Source organism: Heterodontus francisci, chromosome 23 (genome assembly GCF_036365525.1).
Source record: "Heterodontus francisci isolate sHetFra1 chromosome 23, sHetFra1.hap1, whole genome shotgun sequence".
NCBI lineage: Eukaryota > Metazoa > Chordata > Chondrichthyes > Heterodontiformes > Heterodontidae > Heterodontus > Heterodontus francisci.
Window position 1 is genome coordinate 82,877,226 of NC_090393.1, and position 14,403 is coordinate 82,891,628.

Genomic DNA, 14,403 nt, shown 5'->3' on the forward strand with positions numbered 1-14,403 from the left:
GTCAGAGAGTGTCAGAGAGTGTCTGAGAGTTTCAGAGAGTGTCTGAGAGTGATAGAGAGTGTCAGAGAGTGTCTGAGAGTTATAGAGAGTTTCAGAGAGTGTCAGATTATGTCTGAGAGTGTCAGACAGTGATAGCGAGTGATAGAGAGTGTCAGAGAGTTTCAGAGTGTGTCAGAGAGTGTCAGAGAGTGTCTGAGAGTGTCAGAGAGTGTCAGAGAGTGATAGCGAGTGTCTGAGAGTGTCAGAGAGTGATAGAGAGTTTCAGAGAGTTTCAGAGAGTGTCAGAGAGTGATAGTGAGTGTCAGAGAGTGATAGAGAGTGTCAGAGAGTGATAGAGAGTGATAGAGAGTGTCAGAGAGTGTCTGAGAGTGATAGTGAGTGATAGAGAGTTTCAGAGAGTGTCAGAGAGTGATAGAGAGTGTCAGAGAGCGATAGAGAGTGATAGAGAGTTTCAGAGAGTGTCAGAGAGTGTCAGAGAGTGTCAGAGAGTGATAGAGAGTGATAGAGAGTTTCAGAGATTGTCAGAGAGTGTCAGAGAGTGTCTGAAAGTGATAGAGTGTGTCAGAGATTGTCAGAGTGTGTCAGAGAGTGTCAGAGTGTGTCTGAGAGTGTCAGAGAGTGATAGAGAGTGATAGAGAGTGTCAGAGAGTGTCAGAGAGTGTCAGAGAGTGTCTGAGAGTGATAGAGAGTGTCTGAGAGTGATAGAGAGTGTCAGAGAGTGTCTGAGAGTGATAGAGAGTTTCAGAGAGTGTCAGATTATGTCTGAGAGTGTCAGAGAGTGATAGAGAGTGATAGAGAGTGTCAGAGAGTTTCAGAGTGTGTCAGAGAGTGTCAGAGAGTGTCTGAGAGTGTCAGAGAGTGATAGAGAGTGATAGAGAGTGTCAGAGAGTGTCAGAGAGTGATAGAGAGTGTCAGAGAGTGTCAGACAGTGTCAGAGAGTGATAGAGAGTGATAGAGAGTGTCAGAGAGTGTCAGAGAGTGATAGAGAGTGATAAAGAGTGTCAGAGAGTGTCAGAGAGTGGTAGAGAGTGTCAGAGAGTGTCAGACAGTGTCAGAGAGTGATAGAGAGTGATAGAGAGTGTCAGAGAGTGTCAGGGAGTGTCAGAGAGTGATAGCGAGTGTCTGAGAGTGTCAGAGAGTGATGGAGAGTTTCAGAGAGTTTCAGAGAGTGTCAGAGAGTGATAGAGAGTGTCAGAGAGTGATGGAGAGTGATAGAGAGTGTCAGAGAGTGTCAGAGAGTGTCAGAGAGTGATAGAGAGTGATAGAGAGTTTCAGAGAGTGTCAGAGAGTGATAGAGAGTGTCAGAGAGTGATAGAGAGTGATAGAGAGTTTCAGAGAGTGTCAGAGAGTGTCAGAGAGTATCAGAGAATGTCAGAGAGTGATAGAGAGTGATAGAGAGTGATAGAGAGTGTCAGAGTGTGTCTGAGAGTGTCAGAGAGTGATAGAGAGTGATAGAGAGCGTCAGAGAGTGTCAGATAGTGATAGTGAGTGTCTGAGAGTGTCAGAGAGTGATAGAGAGTGTCAGAGAGTGATAGAGAGTGTCAGAGAGTGTCAGAGAGTGATAGTGAGTGTCTGAGAGTGTCAGAGAGTGATAGAGAGTGCTAGAGAGTGTCAGAGAGTGTCAGAGAGTGTCAGAGAGTGATAGTGAGTGTCAGAGAGTGTCAGAGAGTGTCAGAGAGTGATAGAGAGTGTCAGAGAGTGTCAGAGAGGGTCAGAGAGTGATAGTGAGTGTCAGAGAGTGTCAGAGAGTGTCAGAGAGTGATAGAGAGTGCTAGAGAGTGCTAGAGAGTGTCAGAGAGTGTCAGAGAGTGTCAGAGAGTGTCAGAGAGCGATAGTGAGTGTCTGAGAGTGATAGAGGGTGTCAGAGAGTGTCAGAGAGTGATAGAGAGTGATAGAGAGTGCTAGAGAGTGTCAGAGAGTGTCACAGAGTGTCAGAGAGTGATAGTGAGTGTCAGAGAGTGTCAGAGAGTGTCAGAGTGTTTCAGAGAGTGATAGAGAGTGTCAGAGAGTGTCAGAGAGGGTCAGAGAGTGATAGTGAGTGCTAGAGAGTGCTAGAGAGTGTCAGAGAGTGTCAGAGAGTGATAGAGAGTTTCAGAGAGTGTCAGAGAGTGTCAGAGAGTTCTGAGAGTGTCAGAGAGTGATAGAGAGTGATAGAGTGTCAGAGAGTGTCAGAGAGTGATGGAGAGTGTCAGAGAGTGTCAGACAGTGTCAGAGAGTGATAGAGATTGTCTGAGAGTGTCAGAGAGTGTCTGAGAGTGTCAGAGAGTGATAGAGAGTGTCAGAGAGTCTCTGAGAGTGTCAGAGAGTGTCTGAGAGTGTCAGAGAGTGATAGAGAGTGATAGAGATTGTCAGAGAGTGACAGACAGTGTCAGAGAGTGATAGAGAGTGTCAGAGAGTGTCAGAGAGTGATAGAGAGTGCTAGAGAGTGTCCGAGAGTGTCAGAGAGTGATAGTGAGTGTCAGAGAGTGTCAGAGAGTGTCAGAGAGTGATAGAGAGTGTCAGAGAGTGTCAGAGAGTGTCAGAGAGGGTCAGAGAGTGATAGTGAGTGTCAGAGAGTGTCAGAGAGTGTCAGAGAGTGATGGAGAGTGCTAGAGAGTGCTAGAGAGTGTCAGAGAGTGTCAGAGAGTGTCAGAGAGTGTCAGAGAGCGATAGTGAGTGTCTGAGAGTGATAGAGGGTGTCAGAGAGTGTCAGAGAGTGATAGAGAGTGATAGAGAGTGCTAGAGAGTGTCAGAGAGTGTCACAGAGTGTCAGAGAGTGATAGTGAGTGTCAGAGAGTGTCAGAGAGTGTCAGAGTGTTTCAGAGAGTGATAGAGAGTGTCAGAGAGTGTCAGAGAGGGTCAGAGAGTGATAGTGAGTGCTAGAGAGTGCTAGAGAGTGTCAGAGAGTGATAGAGAGTTTCAGAGAGTGTCAGAGAGTGTCAGAGAGTGTCTGAGAGTGTCAGAGAGTGATAGAGAGTGATAGAGTGTCAGAGAGTGTCAGAGAGTGATGGAGAGTGTCAGAGAGTGTCAGACAGTGTCAGAGAGTGATAGAGATTGTCTGAGAGTGTCAGAGAGTGTCTGAGAGTGTCAGAGAGTGATAGAGAGTGTCAGAGAGTCTCTGAGAGTGTCAGAGAGTGTCTGAGAGTGTCAGAGAGTGATAGAGAGTGATAGAGATTTTCAGAGAGTGACAGACAGTGTCAGAGAGTGATAGAGAGTGTCAGAGAGTGTCAGACAGTGTCAGAGAGTGATAGTGAGTGTCTGAGAGTGTCAGATAGTGTCAGAGAGTGATATAGAGTGATAGAGAGTGATAGAGAGTTTCAGAGAGTGTCAGTGAGTGTCAGAGCGTGACAGAGAGTGATAGAGAGTGATAGAGAGTTTCAGAGAGTGTCAGAGAGTGTCTGAGAGTGTCAGAGAGTGATAGAGAGTGATAGAGAGTTTCAGAGAGTGTCAGAGAGTGTCAGAGAGTGTCAGAGAGTGATAGAGAGTGATAGAGAGTGTCAGAGAGTGTCAGACGGTGTCAGAGAGTGATAGAGAGTGTCAGAGAGTGTCAGACAGTGTCAGAGAGTGTCAGAGAGTGTCTGAGAGTGATAGAGAGTTTCAGAGAGTGTCAGATTATGTCTGAGAGTGTCAGAGAGTGATAGAGAGTGATAGAGAGTATCAGAGAGTTTCAGAGTGTGTCAGAGAGTGTCAGAGAGTGTCTGAGAGTGTCAGAGAGTGATAGAGAGTGATAGAGAGTGTCAGAGAGTGTCAGAGAGTGTCAGAGAGTGTCAGGGAGTGATCGAGAGCGTCAGAGAGTGTCAGAAAGTGTCAGAGAGTGATATAGAGTGATAGAAAATGTCAGAGAGTGTCAGAGAGTGATAGTGAGTGTCTGAGAGTGTCAGAGAGTGATAGATAGTGTCAGAGAGTGTCAGACAGTGTCAGAGAGTGTCAGACAGTGTCAGACAGTGTCAGAGAGTGATAGAGAGTGATAGAGAGTGTCAGAGAGTGTCAGAGAGTGATAGTGAGTGTCTGAGAGTGTCAGAGAGTGATAGAGAGTGTCAGAGAGTGTCAGACAGTGTCAGAGAGTGATAGAGAGTGATAGAGAGTGTCAGAGAGTGTCAGAGAGTGACAGTGAGTGTCTGAGAGAGTCAGAGAGTGATAGAGAGTGACAGAGAGGGTCAGAGAGTGTCAGAGAGTGATAGAGAGTGTCCGAGAGTGTCAGACAGTGTCAGAGAGTGTCAGAGAGTGATAGAGAGTGTCAGAGAGTGTCAGAGAGTGATAGTGAGTGTCTGAGAGTGATAGTGAGTGTCTGAGAGTGATAGTGAGTGTCTGAGAGTGATAGAGAGTGTCAGAGTGTGTCAGAGAGTGTCAGAGAGTGTCAGAGAGTGATAGTCAGTGTCTGAGAGTGTCAGAGAGTGTCTGAGAGTGTCAGAGAGTGATAGAGAGTGATAGAGAGTGATAGTGAGTGTCTGAGAGTGTCTGAGAGTGTCAGAGAGTGTCAGAGAGTGATAGAGAGTGATAGAGAGATTCAGAGAGTGTCAGTGAGTGTCTGAGTGTGTCAGAGAGTGTCAGAGAGTGTCAGAGAGTGATAGAGAGTGATAGAGAGTGTCAGAGAGTGTCAGAGTGTGTCAGATAGTGATAGTGAGTGTCAGAGAGTGATAGAGAGTGTCTGAGAGTGTCAGAGATTGATAGAGACTGATAGAGAGTGTCAGAGAGGGTCAGAGAGTGATATTGAGTGTCAGAGAGTGTCTGAGATTGTCAGAGAGTGATAGAGAGTGATAGAGAGTGTCAGAGAGTGTCAGAGAGTGATAGTGAGTGTCTGAGAGTGTCAGAGAGTGATAGAGTGTGATAGAGAGTGTCAGAGAGTGATAGAGAGTGTCAGAGAGTGTCAGAGTGTGTCAGATAGTGATAGTGAGTGTCAGAGAGTGATAGAGAGTGTCTGAGAGTGTCAGAGAGCCATAGAGAGTGATAGAGAGTGTCAGAGAGTGTCAGAGAGTGATAGTGAGTGTCAGAGAGTGTCTGAGATTGTCAGAGAGTGATAGAGAGTGATAGAGAGTGTCAGAGAGTGTCAGAGAGTGTCAGAGAGTGATAGTGAGTGTCTGAGAGTGTCAGAGAGTGATAGAGTGTGATAGAGAGTGTCAGAGAGTGTCAGAGAGTGATAGAGAGTGATAGAGAGTGTCAGAGAGTGATAGAGAGTGATAGAGTGTGTCAGAGAGTGATAGAGAGTGTCAGAGAGTGTCCGAGAGTGATAGAGAGTGTCAGAGAGTGTCTGAGATTGTCAGAGAGTGATAGAGAGTGATAGAGAGTGTCAGAGAGTGTCAGAGAGTGATAGTGAGTGTCTGAGAGTGTCAGAGAGTGATAGAGAGTGATAGAGAGTGTCAGAGAGTGTCAGAGAGTGTCAGAGAGTGATAGAGAGTGATAGAGAGTGTCAGAGAGTGATAGAGAGTGTCAGAGAGTGTCAGAGAGTGATAGAGAGTGTCAGAGTGTGTCTGAGAGTGTCAGACAGTGTCAGAGAGTGTCAGAGAGTGATAGAGAGTGTCAGAGAGTGTCAGAGAGTGATAGAGAGTGTCAGAGAGTGTCTGAGAGTGTCAGAGAGTGATAGAGAGTGATAGAGAGTGTCAGAGAGTGTCAGAGAGTGTCAGAGAGTGATAGAGAGTGATAGAGAGTTTCAGAGAGTGTCAGAGAGTGTCAGAGAGTGATAGAGAGTGATAGAGAGTTTCAAAGAGTGTCAGAGAGTGTCAGAGAGTGTCTGAGAGTGATAGAGAGTGACAGAGATTGTCAGAGTGTGTCAGAGAGTGTCAGAGTGTGTCTGAGAGTGTCAGAGAGTGATAGAGAGTGATAGAGAGTTTCAGAGAGTGTCAGAGAGTGTCAGAGAGTGTCTGAGAGTGATAGAGAGTGACAGAGATTGTCAGAGTGTGTCAGAGAGTGTCAGAGTGTGTCTGAGAGTGTCAGAGAGTGATAGAGAGTGATAGAGAGTTTCAGAGAGTGTCAGAGAGTGTCAGAGAGTGTCTGAGAGTGATAGAGAGTGACAAAGATTGTCAGAGAGTGATAGAGAGTGTCAGAGAGTGTCTGAGAGTGTCAGACAGTGTCAGAGAGTGTCAGAGAGTGTCAGAGAGCGATAGAGAGTGTCAGAGAGTGTCAGAGAGTGATAGAGAGTGTCTGAGAGTGTCTGAGAGTGTCAGAGAGTGATAGAGAGTGTCTGAGAGTGTCTGAGAGTGTCAGAGAGTGATAGAGAGTGATAGAGAGTGTCAGAGTGTGTCTGAGAGTGTCAGAGAGTGATAGAGAGTGATAGAGAGTGTCAGAGAGTGATAGAGAGTTTCAGAGAGTGTCAGAGAGTGTCAGAGAGTGATAGAGAGTTTCAGAGAGTGTCAGAGAGTGTCAGAGAGTGTCTGAGAGTGATAGAGAGTGACAGAGATTGTCAGAGTGTGTCAGAGAGTGTCAGAGTGTGTCTGAGAGTGTCAGAGAGTGATAGAGAGTGATAGAGAGTGTCAGAGAGTCATAGAGAGTGTCAGAGAGTGTCAGAGAGTGAGAGTGAGTGTCTGAGAGCGTCAGAGAGTGTCTGAGAGTGTCAGAGAGTGATAGAGAGTGATGGAGAGTGTCAGAGAGTGAATGCGAGTGTCAGAGAGTGTCAGAGAGTGATAGAGAGTGTCAGAGAGTGTCTGAGAGTGTCAGACAGTGTCAGAGAGTGTCAGAGAGTGTCAGAGAGTGATAGAGAGTGTCAGAGAGTGTCAGAGAGTGATAGAGAGTGTCAGAGAGTGTCTGAGAGTGTCAGAGAGTGATAGAGAGTGATAGAGAGTGTCAGAGAGTGTCAGAGAGTGATAGTGAGTGATAGAGAGTTTCAGAGAGTGTCAGAGAGTGATAGAGAGTGTCAGAGAGCGATAGAGAGTGATAGAGAGTTTCAGAGAGTGTCAGAGAGTGATAGAGAGTTTCAGAGAGTGTCAGAGAGTGTCTGAGAGTGATAGAGAGTGACAGAGATTGTCAGAGTGTGTCAGAGAGTGTCAGAGTGTGTCTGAGAGTGTCAGAGAGTGATAGAGAGTGTCAGAGAGTGTCAGAGAGAGTCAGAGAGTGTCAGATTGTGAGAGTGAGTGTCTGAGAGTGTCTGAGAGTGTCAGAGAGTGATAGAGAGTGTCTGAGAGTGTCTGAGAGTGTCAGAGAGTGATAGAGAGTGATAGAGAGTGTCAGAGTGTGTCTGAGAGTGTCAGAGAGTGATAGAGAGTGATAGAGAGTGTCAGAGAGTGATAGAGAGTTTCAGAGAGTGTCAGAGAGTGTCAGAGAGTGATAGAGAGTTTCAGAGAGTGTCAGAGAGTGTCAGAGAGTGTCTGAGAGTGATAGAGAGTGACAGAGATTGTCAGAGTGTGTCAGAGAGTGTCAGAGTGTGTCTGAGAGTGTCAGAGAGTGATAGAGAGTGATAGAGAGTGTCAGAGAGTCATAGAGAGTGTCAGAGAGTGTCAGAGAGTGAGAGTGAGTGTCTGAGAGCGTCAGAGAGTGTCTGAGAGTGTCAGAGAGTGATAGAGAGTGATGGAGAGTGTCAGAGAGTGAATGCGAGTGTCAGAGAGTGTCAGAGAGTGATAGAGAGTGTCAGAGAGTGTCTGAGAGTGTCAGACAGTGTCAGAGAGTGTCAGAGAGTGTCAGAGAGTGATAGAGAGTGTCAGAGAGTGTCAGAGAGTGATAGAGAGTGTCAGAGAGTGTCTGAGAGTGTCAGAGAGTGATAGAGAGTGATAGAGAGTGTCAGAGAGTGTCAGAGAGTGATAGTGAGTGATAGAGAGTTTCAGAGAGTGTCAGAGAGTGATAGAGAGTGTCAGAGAGCGATAGAGAGTGATAGAGAGTTTCAGAGAGTGTCAGAGAGTGATAGAGAGTTTCAGAGAGTGTCAGAGAGTGTCAGAGAGTGTCTGAGAGTGATAGAGAGTGACAGAGATTGTCAGAGTGTGTCAGAGAGTGTCAGAGTGTGTCTGAGAGTGTCAGAGAGTGATAGAGAGTGTCAGAGAGTGTCAGAGAGTGTCAGAGAGTGTCAGATAGTGAGAGTGAGTGTCTGAGAGTGTCAGAGAGTGTCAGAGAGTGTCAGAGAGTGTCAGATAGTGAGAGTGAGTGTCTGAGAGTGATAGAGAGTGACAGAGATTGTCAGAGAGTGTCAGAGAGTGTCAGAGTGTGTCTGAGAGTGTCAGAGAGTGATAGAGAGTGATAGAGAGTGTCAGAGAGTGTCAGAGAGTGTCAGATAGTGAGAGTGAGTGTCTGAGAGTGTCAGAGAGTGTCAGAGAGTGTCAGATAGTGAGAGTGAGTGTCTGAGAGTGTCAGAGAGTGTCAGAGAGTGTCAGAGAGTGTCAGAGAGTGATAGAGAGTGTCAGAGAGTGATAGAGAGTGTCAGAGAGTGTCAGAGAGTGATAGAGAGTGATAGAGAGTTTCAGAGAGTGTCAGAGAGTGTCAGAGAGTGTCAGAGAGTGAGAGAGAGTGCTAGAGAGTGTCAGAGAGTGTCAGAGAGTGATAGAGAGTGCTAGAGAGTGTCAGAGAGTGTCAGAGATTGTCAGAGAGTGATAGTGAGTGTCTGAGAGTGTCAGAGAGTGATAGAGAGTTTCAGAGAGTGTCAGAGAGTGTCAGAGAGTGTCTGAGAGTGATAGAGATTGTCAGCGTGTGTCAGAAGGTGTCAGAGTGTGTCTGAGAGTGTCAGAGAGTGATAGAGAGTGATAGAGAGTGTCAGAGAGTGTCAGAGAGTGTCAGAGAGTGTCAGATAGTGAGAGTGAGTGTCTGAGAGTGTCAGAGAGTGTCAGAGAGTGTCAGATAGTGAGAGTGAGTGTCTGAGAGTGATAGAGAGTGACAGAGATTGTCAGAGTGTGTCAGAGAGTGTCAGAGAGTGTCAGAGAGTGTCAGAGAGTGTCAGATAGTGAGAGTGAGTGTCTGAGAGTGTCAGAGAGTGTCAGAGAGTGTCAGAGAGTGTCAGATAGTGAGATTGAGTGTCTGAGAGTGTCAGAGAGTGTCAGAGAGTGTCAGAGAGTGATAGAGAGTGATAGAGAGTTTCAGAGAGTGTCAGAGAGTGTCAGAGAGTGTCAGAGATTGTTAGAGAGTGTCAGAGAGTGTCAGAGAGTGTCAGAGAGTGTCAGATAGTGAGAGTGAGTGTCTGAGAGTGTCAGAGAGTGTCAGAGAGTGTCAGAGAGTGTCAGAGAGTGATAGAGAGTGATAGAGAGTGATAGAGAGTTTCAGAGAGTGTCAGAGAGTGTCAGAGAGTGTCAGAGAGTGAGAGAGAGTGCTAGAGAGTGTCAGAGAGTGTCAGAGAGTGATAGAGAGTGCTAGAGAGTGTCAGAGAGTGTCAGAGAGTGTCAGAGAGTGATAGTGAGTGTCTGAGAGTGTCAGAGAGTGATAGAGAGTGCTAGAGAGTGTCAGAGAGTGTCAGAGAGTGTCAGAGAGTGTCAGAGAGTGATAGTGAGTGTCAGAGAGTGTCAGAGAGTGTCAGAGAGTGAGAGTGAGTGTCTGAGAGTGTCAGAGAGTGTCTGAGAGTGTCAGAGAGTGATAGAGAGTGATAGAGAGTGTCAGAGAGTGATAGCGTGTGTCAGAGAGTGTCAGAGAGTGATAGAGAGTGTCAGAGAGTGTCTGAGAGTGTCAGACAGTGTCAGAGAGTGTCAGAGAGTGTCAGAGAGTGTTAGAGAGTGTCAGAGAGTGTCAGAGAGTGATAGAGAGTGTCAGAGAGTGTCAGAGAGTGTCAGAGAGTGATAGTGAGTGATAGAGAGTTTCAGAGAGTGTCAGAGAGTGTCAGAGAGTGATAGAGAGTGTCAGAGAGCGATAGAGAGTGATAGAGAGTTTCAGAGAGTGTCAGAGAGTGTCAGAGAGTGATAGAGAGTTTCAGAGAGTGTCAGAGAGTGTCAGAGAGTGTCTGAGAGTGATAGAGAGTGACAGACATTGTCAGAGTGTGTCAGAGAGTGTCAGAGTGTGTCTGAGAGTGTCAGAGAGTGATGGAGAGTGATAGAGAGTGTCAGAGAGTATCAGAGAGTGATAGAGAGTGACAGAGATTGTCAGAGTGTGTCAGAGAGTGTCAGAGTGTGTCTGAGAGTGTCAGAGAGTGATAGAGAGTGTCAGAGAGTGTCAGAGAGTGATAGAGAGTGTCAGATAGTGAGAGTGAGTGTCAGAGAGTGTCAGAGAGTGTCAGAGAGTGTCAGAGAGTGTCAGATAGTGAGAGTGAGTGTCTGAGAGTGATAGAGTGACAGAGATTGTCAGAGAGTGTCAGAGAGTGTCAGAGTGTGTCTGAGAGTGTCAGAGAGTGATAGAGAGTGTCAGAGAGTGTCAGAGAGTGTCAGAGAGTGTCAGATAGTGAGAGTGAGTGTCTGAGAGTGTCAGAGAGTGTCAGAGAGTGTCAGATAGTGAGAGTGAGTGACTGAGAGTGTCAGAGAGTGTCAGAGAGTGATAGAGAGTGTCAGAGAGTGTCAGAGAGTGATAGAGAGTGTCAGAGAGTGTCTGAGAGTGTCAGAGAGTGATAGAGATTGATAGTGAGTGTCAGAGAGTGTCAGAGAGTGATAGTGAGTGTCAGAGAGTGTCAGAGAGAGTCAGAGAGTGATAGAGAGTGCTAGAGAGTGTCAGAGAGTGTCAGAGGGTGTCAGAGAGTGTCAGAGAGTGATAGCGAGTGTCAGAGAGTGTCAGAGAGTGATAGTGAGTGTCAGAGAGTGTCTGAGATTGTCAGAGAGTGATAGAGAGTGATAGAGAGTGTCAGAGAGTGTCAGAGAGTGATAGTGAGTGTCTGAGAGTGTCAGAGAGTGATAGAGTTTGATAGTGAGTGTCAGAGAGTGTCAGAGAGTGATAGTGAGTGTCAGAGAGTGTCAGAGAGAGTCAGAGAGTGATAGAGAGTGCTAGAGAGTGTCAGAGAGTGTCAGAGGGTGTCAGAGAGTGTCAGAGAGTGATAGCGAGTGTCAGAGAGTGTCAGAGAGTGATAGTGAGTGTCAGAGAGTGTCTGAGATTGTCAGAGAGTGATAGAGAGTGATAGAGAGTGTCAGAGAGTGTCAGAGAGTGATAGTGAGTGTCTGAGAGTGTCAGAGAGTGATAGAGAGTGATATAGAGTGTCAGAGAGTGTCAGAGAGTGTCAGAGAGTGATAGAGAGTGTCAGAGAGTGATAGAGAGTGTCAGAGAGTGATAGAGAGTGATAGAGAGTGTCAGAGAGTGATAGAGTGTCAGAGAGTGTCAGAGAGTGATAGAGAGTGTCAGAGAGTGACATAGAGTGATAGAGAGTGTCAGAGAGTGTCAGAGAGTGATAGAGAGTGTCAGAGAGTGTCTGAGAATGTCAGAGAGTGATAGAGAGTGATAGAGAGTGTCAGAGAGTGTCAGAGAGTGTCAGAGAGTGTCAGAGAGTGATAGAGTGTCAGAGAGTGTCAGAGAGTGATAGAGAGTGTCAGAGAGTGACATAGAGTGATAGAGAGTGTCAGAGAGTGTCAGAGAGTGTCAGATAGTGAGAGTGAGTGTCTGAGAGTGTCAGAGAGTGTCAGAGAGTGTCAGATAGTGAGATTGAGTGTCTGAGAGTGTCAGAGAGTGTCAGAGAGTGTCAGAGAGTGTCAGAGAGTGATAGAGAGTGTCAGAGAGTGATAGAGAGTGTCAGAGAGTGTCAGAGAGTGATAGAGAGTGATAGAGAGTTTCAGAGAGTGTCAGAGAGTGTCAGAGAGTGAGAGAGAGTGCTAGAGAGTGTCAGAGAGTGTCAGAGAGTGATAGAGAGTGCTAGAGAGTGTCAGAGAGTGTCAGAGAGTGTCAGAGAGTGATAGTGAGTGTCTGAGAGTGTCAGAGAGTGATAGAGAGTGCTAGAGAGTGTCAGAGAGTGTCAGAGAGTGTCAGAGAGTGATAGTGAGTGTCAGAGAGTGTCAGAGAGTGTCAGAGACTGTCAGAGAGTGATAGAGAGTGTCAGAGAGTGTCAGAGAGGGTCAGAGAGTGATAGTGAGTGTCAATGAGTGTCAGAGAGTGTCAGAGAGTGATAGAGAGTGCTAGAGAGTGCTAGAGAGTGTCAGAGAGTGTCAGAGAGTGTCAGAGATTCATAGTGAGTGTCTGAGAGTGATAGAGAGTGTCAGAGAGTGTCAGAGAGTGATAGAGAGTGATAGAGAGTGCTAGAGAGTGTCAGAGAGTGATAGTGAGTGTCAGAGAGTGTCAGAGAGTGTCAGAGAGTGAGAGAGAGCGTCAGAGAGTGTCAGAGAGGGTCAGAGAGAGATAGTGAGTGTCAGAGAGTGTCAGAGAATGTCAGAGAGTGATAGAGAGTGATAGAGAGTGTCAGAGAGTGTCAGAGAGTGTCAGAGAGTGATAGAGAGTGATAGAGAGTGTCAGAGAGTGATAGAGAGTATCAGAGAGTTTCAGAGAGTGTCAGAGAGTGATAGAGAGTGTCAGAGAGTGATAGAGAGTGATAGGGAGTGTCAGAGAGTGTCAGAGAGTGTCAGAGAGTGATAGTGAGTGTCTGAGAATGTCAGAGTGTGTCAGAGAGTGTCAGAGAGTGATAGAGAGTGATAGAGAGATTCAGAGAGTGTCCGTGAGTGTCTGAGAGTGTCAGAGAGTGCCAGAGAGTGTCAGAGTGTGATAGAGAGTGATAGAGAGTGTCAGAGAGTGTCAGAGTGTGTCAGATAGTGATAGTGAGTGTCAGAGAGTGATAGAGAGTGTCTGAGAGTGTCAGAGAGTGATAGAGAGTGATAGAGAGTGTCAGAGAGTGTCAGAGAGTGATAGTGAGTGTCAGAGAGTGATAGAGAGTGATAGAGAGTGTCAGAGAGTGTCAGAGAGTGTCAGAGAGTGATAGTGAGTGTCTGAGAATGTCAGAGTGTGTCAGAGAGTGTCAGAGAGTGATAGAGAGTGATAGAGATATTCAGAGAGTGTCAGTGAGTGTCTGAGAGTGTCAGAGAGTGTCAGAGAGTGTCAGAGAGTGATAGAGAGTGATAGAGAGTGTCAGAGAGTGTCAGAGTGTGTCAGATAGTGATAGTGAGTGTCAGAGAGTGATAGAGAGTGTCAGAGAGTGATAGAGAGTGTCAGAGAGTGATAGAGAGTGATAGAGTGTGTCAGAGAGTGAAAGAGAGTGTCAGAGAATGTCAGAGAGTGATAGAGAGTGTCAGAGAGTGTCTGAGATTGTCAGAGAGTGTCAGAGAGTGTCAGAGAGTGATAGAGAGTGTCAGAGAGTGTCAGAGAGTGATAGAGAGTGATAGTGAGTGTCAGAGAGTGTCAGAGAGTGATAGTGAGTGTCAGAGAGTGTCAGAGAGAGTCAGAGAGTGATAGAGAGTGCTAGAGAGTGTCAGAGAGTGTCAGAGGGTGTCAGAGAGTGTCAGAGAGTGATAGCGAGTGTCAGAGAGTGTCAGAGAGTGATAGTGAGTGTCAGAGAGTGTCTGAGATTGTCAGAGAGTGATAGAGAGTGATAGAGAGTGTCAGAGAGTGTCAGAGAGTGATAGTGAGTGTCAGAGAGTGTCAGAGAGAGTCAGAGAGTGATAGAGAGTGCTAGAGAGTGTCAGAGAGTGTCAGAGGGTGTCAGAGAGTGTCAGAGAGTGATAGCGAGTGTCAGAGAGTGTCAGAGAGTGATAGTGAGTGTCAGAGAGTGTCTGAGATTGTCAGAGAGTGATAGAGAGTGATAGAGAGTGTCAGAGAGTGTCAGAGAGTGATAGTGAGTGTCTGAGAGTGTCAGAGAGCGATAGAGAGTGATATAGAGTGTCAGAGAGTGTCAGAGAGTGTCAGAGAGTGATAGAGAGTGTCAGAGAGTGATAGAGAGTGTCAGAGAGTGATAGAGAGTGATAGAGAGTGTCAGAGAGTGATAGAGAGTGTCAGAGAGTGATAGAGAGTGATAGAGAGTTTCAGAGAGTGATAGAGTGTCAGAGAGTGTCAGAGAGTGATAGAGAGTGCTAGAGAGTGTCAGAGAGTGTCAGAGAGCGTCAGAGAGTGTCAGAGAGTGATAGTGAGTGTCTGAGAGTGTCAGAGAGTGATAGAGTGTGCTAGAGAGTGTTAGAGAGTGTCAGAGAGTGTCAGAGAGTGATAGAGAGTGTCAGAGAGTGTCAGAGAGTGTCAGAGAGTGATAGTGAGTGTCAGTGAGTGTCAGTGAGTGTCAGAGAGTGTCAGAGAGTGATAGAGAGTGCTAGAGAGTGCTAGAGAGTGTCAGGGAGTGTCAGAAAGTGTCAGAGAGTTTCAGTGAGTCTTAGTGAGTGTCTGAGAGTGACAGAGAGTGTCAGAGAGTCAGAGAGTGTCAGAGAGTGATAGAGAGTGCTAGAGAGTGTCAGAGAGTGTCAGAGAGCGTCAGAGAGTGTCAGAGAGTGATAGTGAGTGTCTGAGAGTGTCAGAGAGTGATAGAGAGTGCTAGAGAGTGATAGAGAGTGTCAGAGAGTGTCAGAGAGTGATAGAGAGTGTCAGAGAGTGTCAGAGAGTGTCAGAGAGTGATAGTGAGTGTCAGTGAGTGTCAGTGAGTGTCAGAGAGTGTCTGAGAGTGATAGAGAGTGCTAGAGAGTGCTAGAGAGTGTCAGGGAGTGTCAGAGA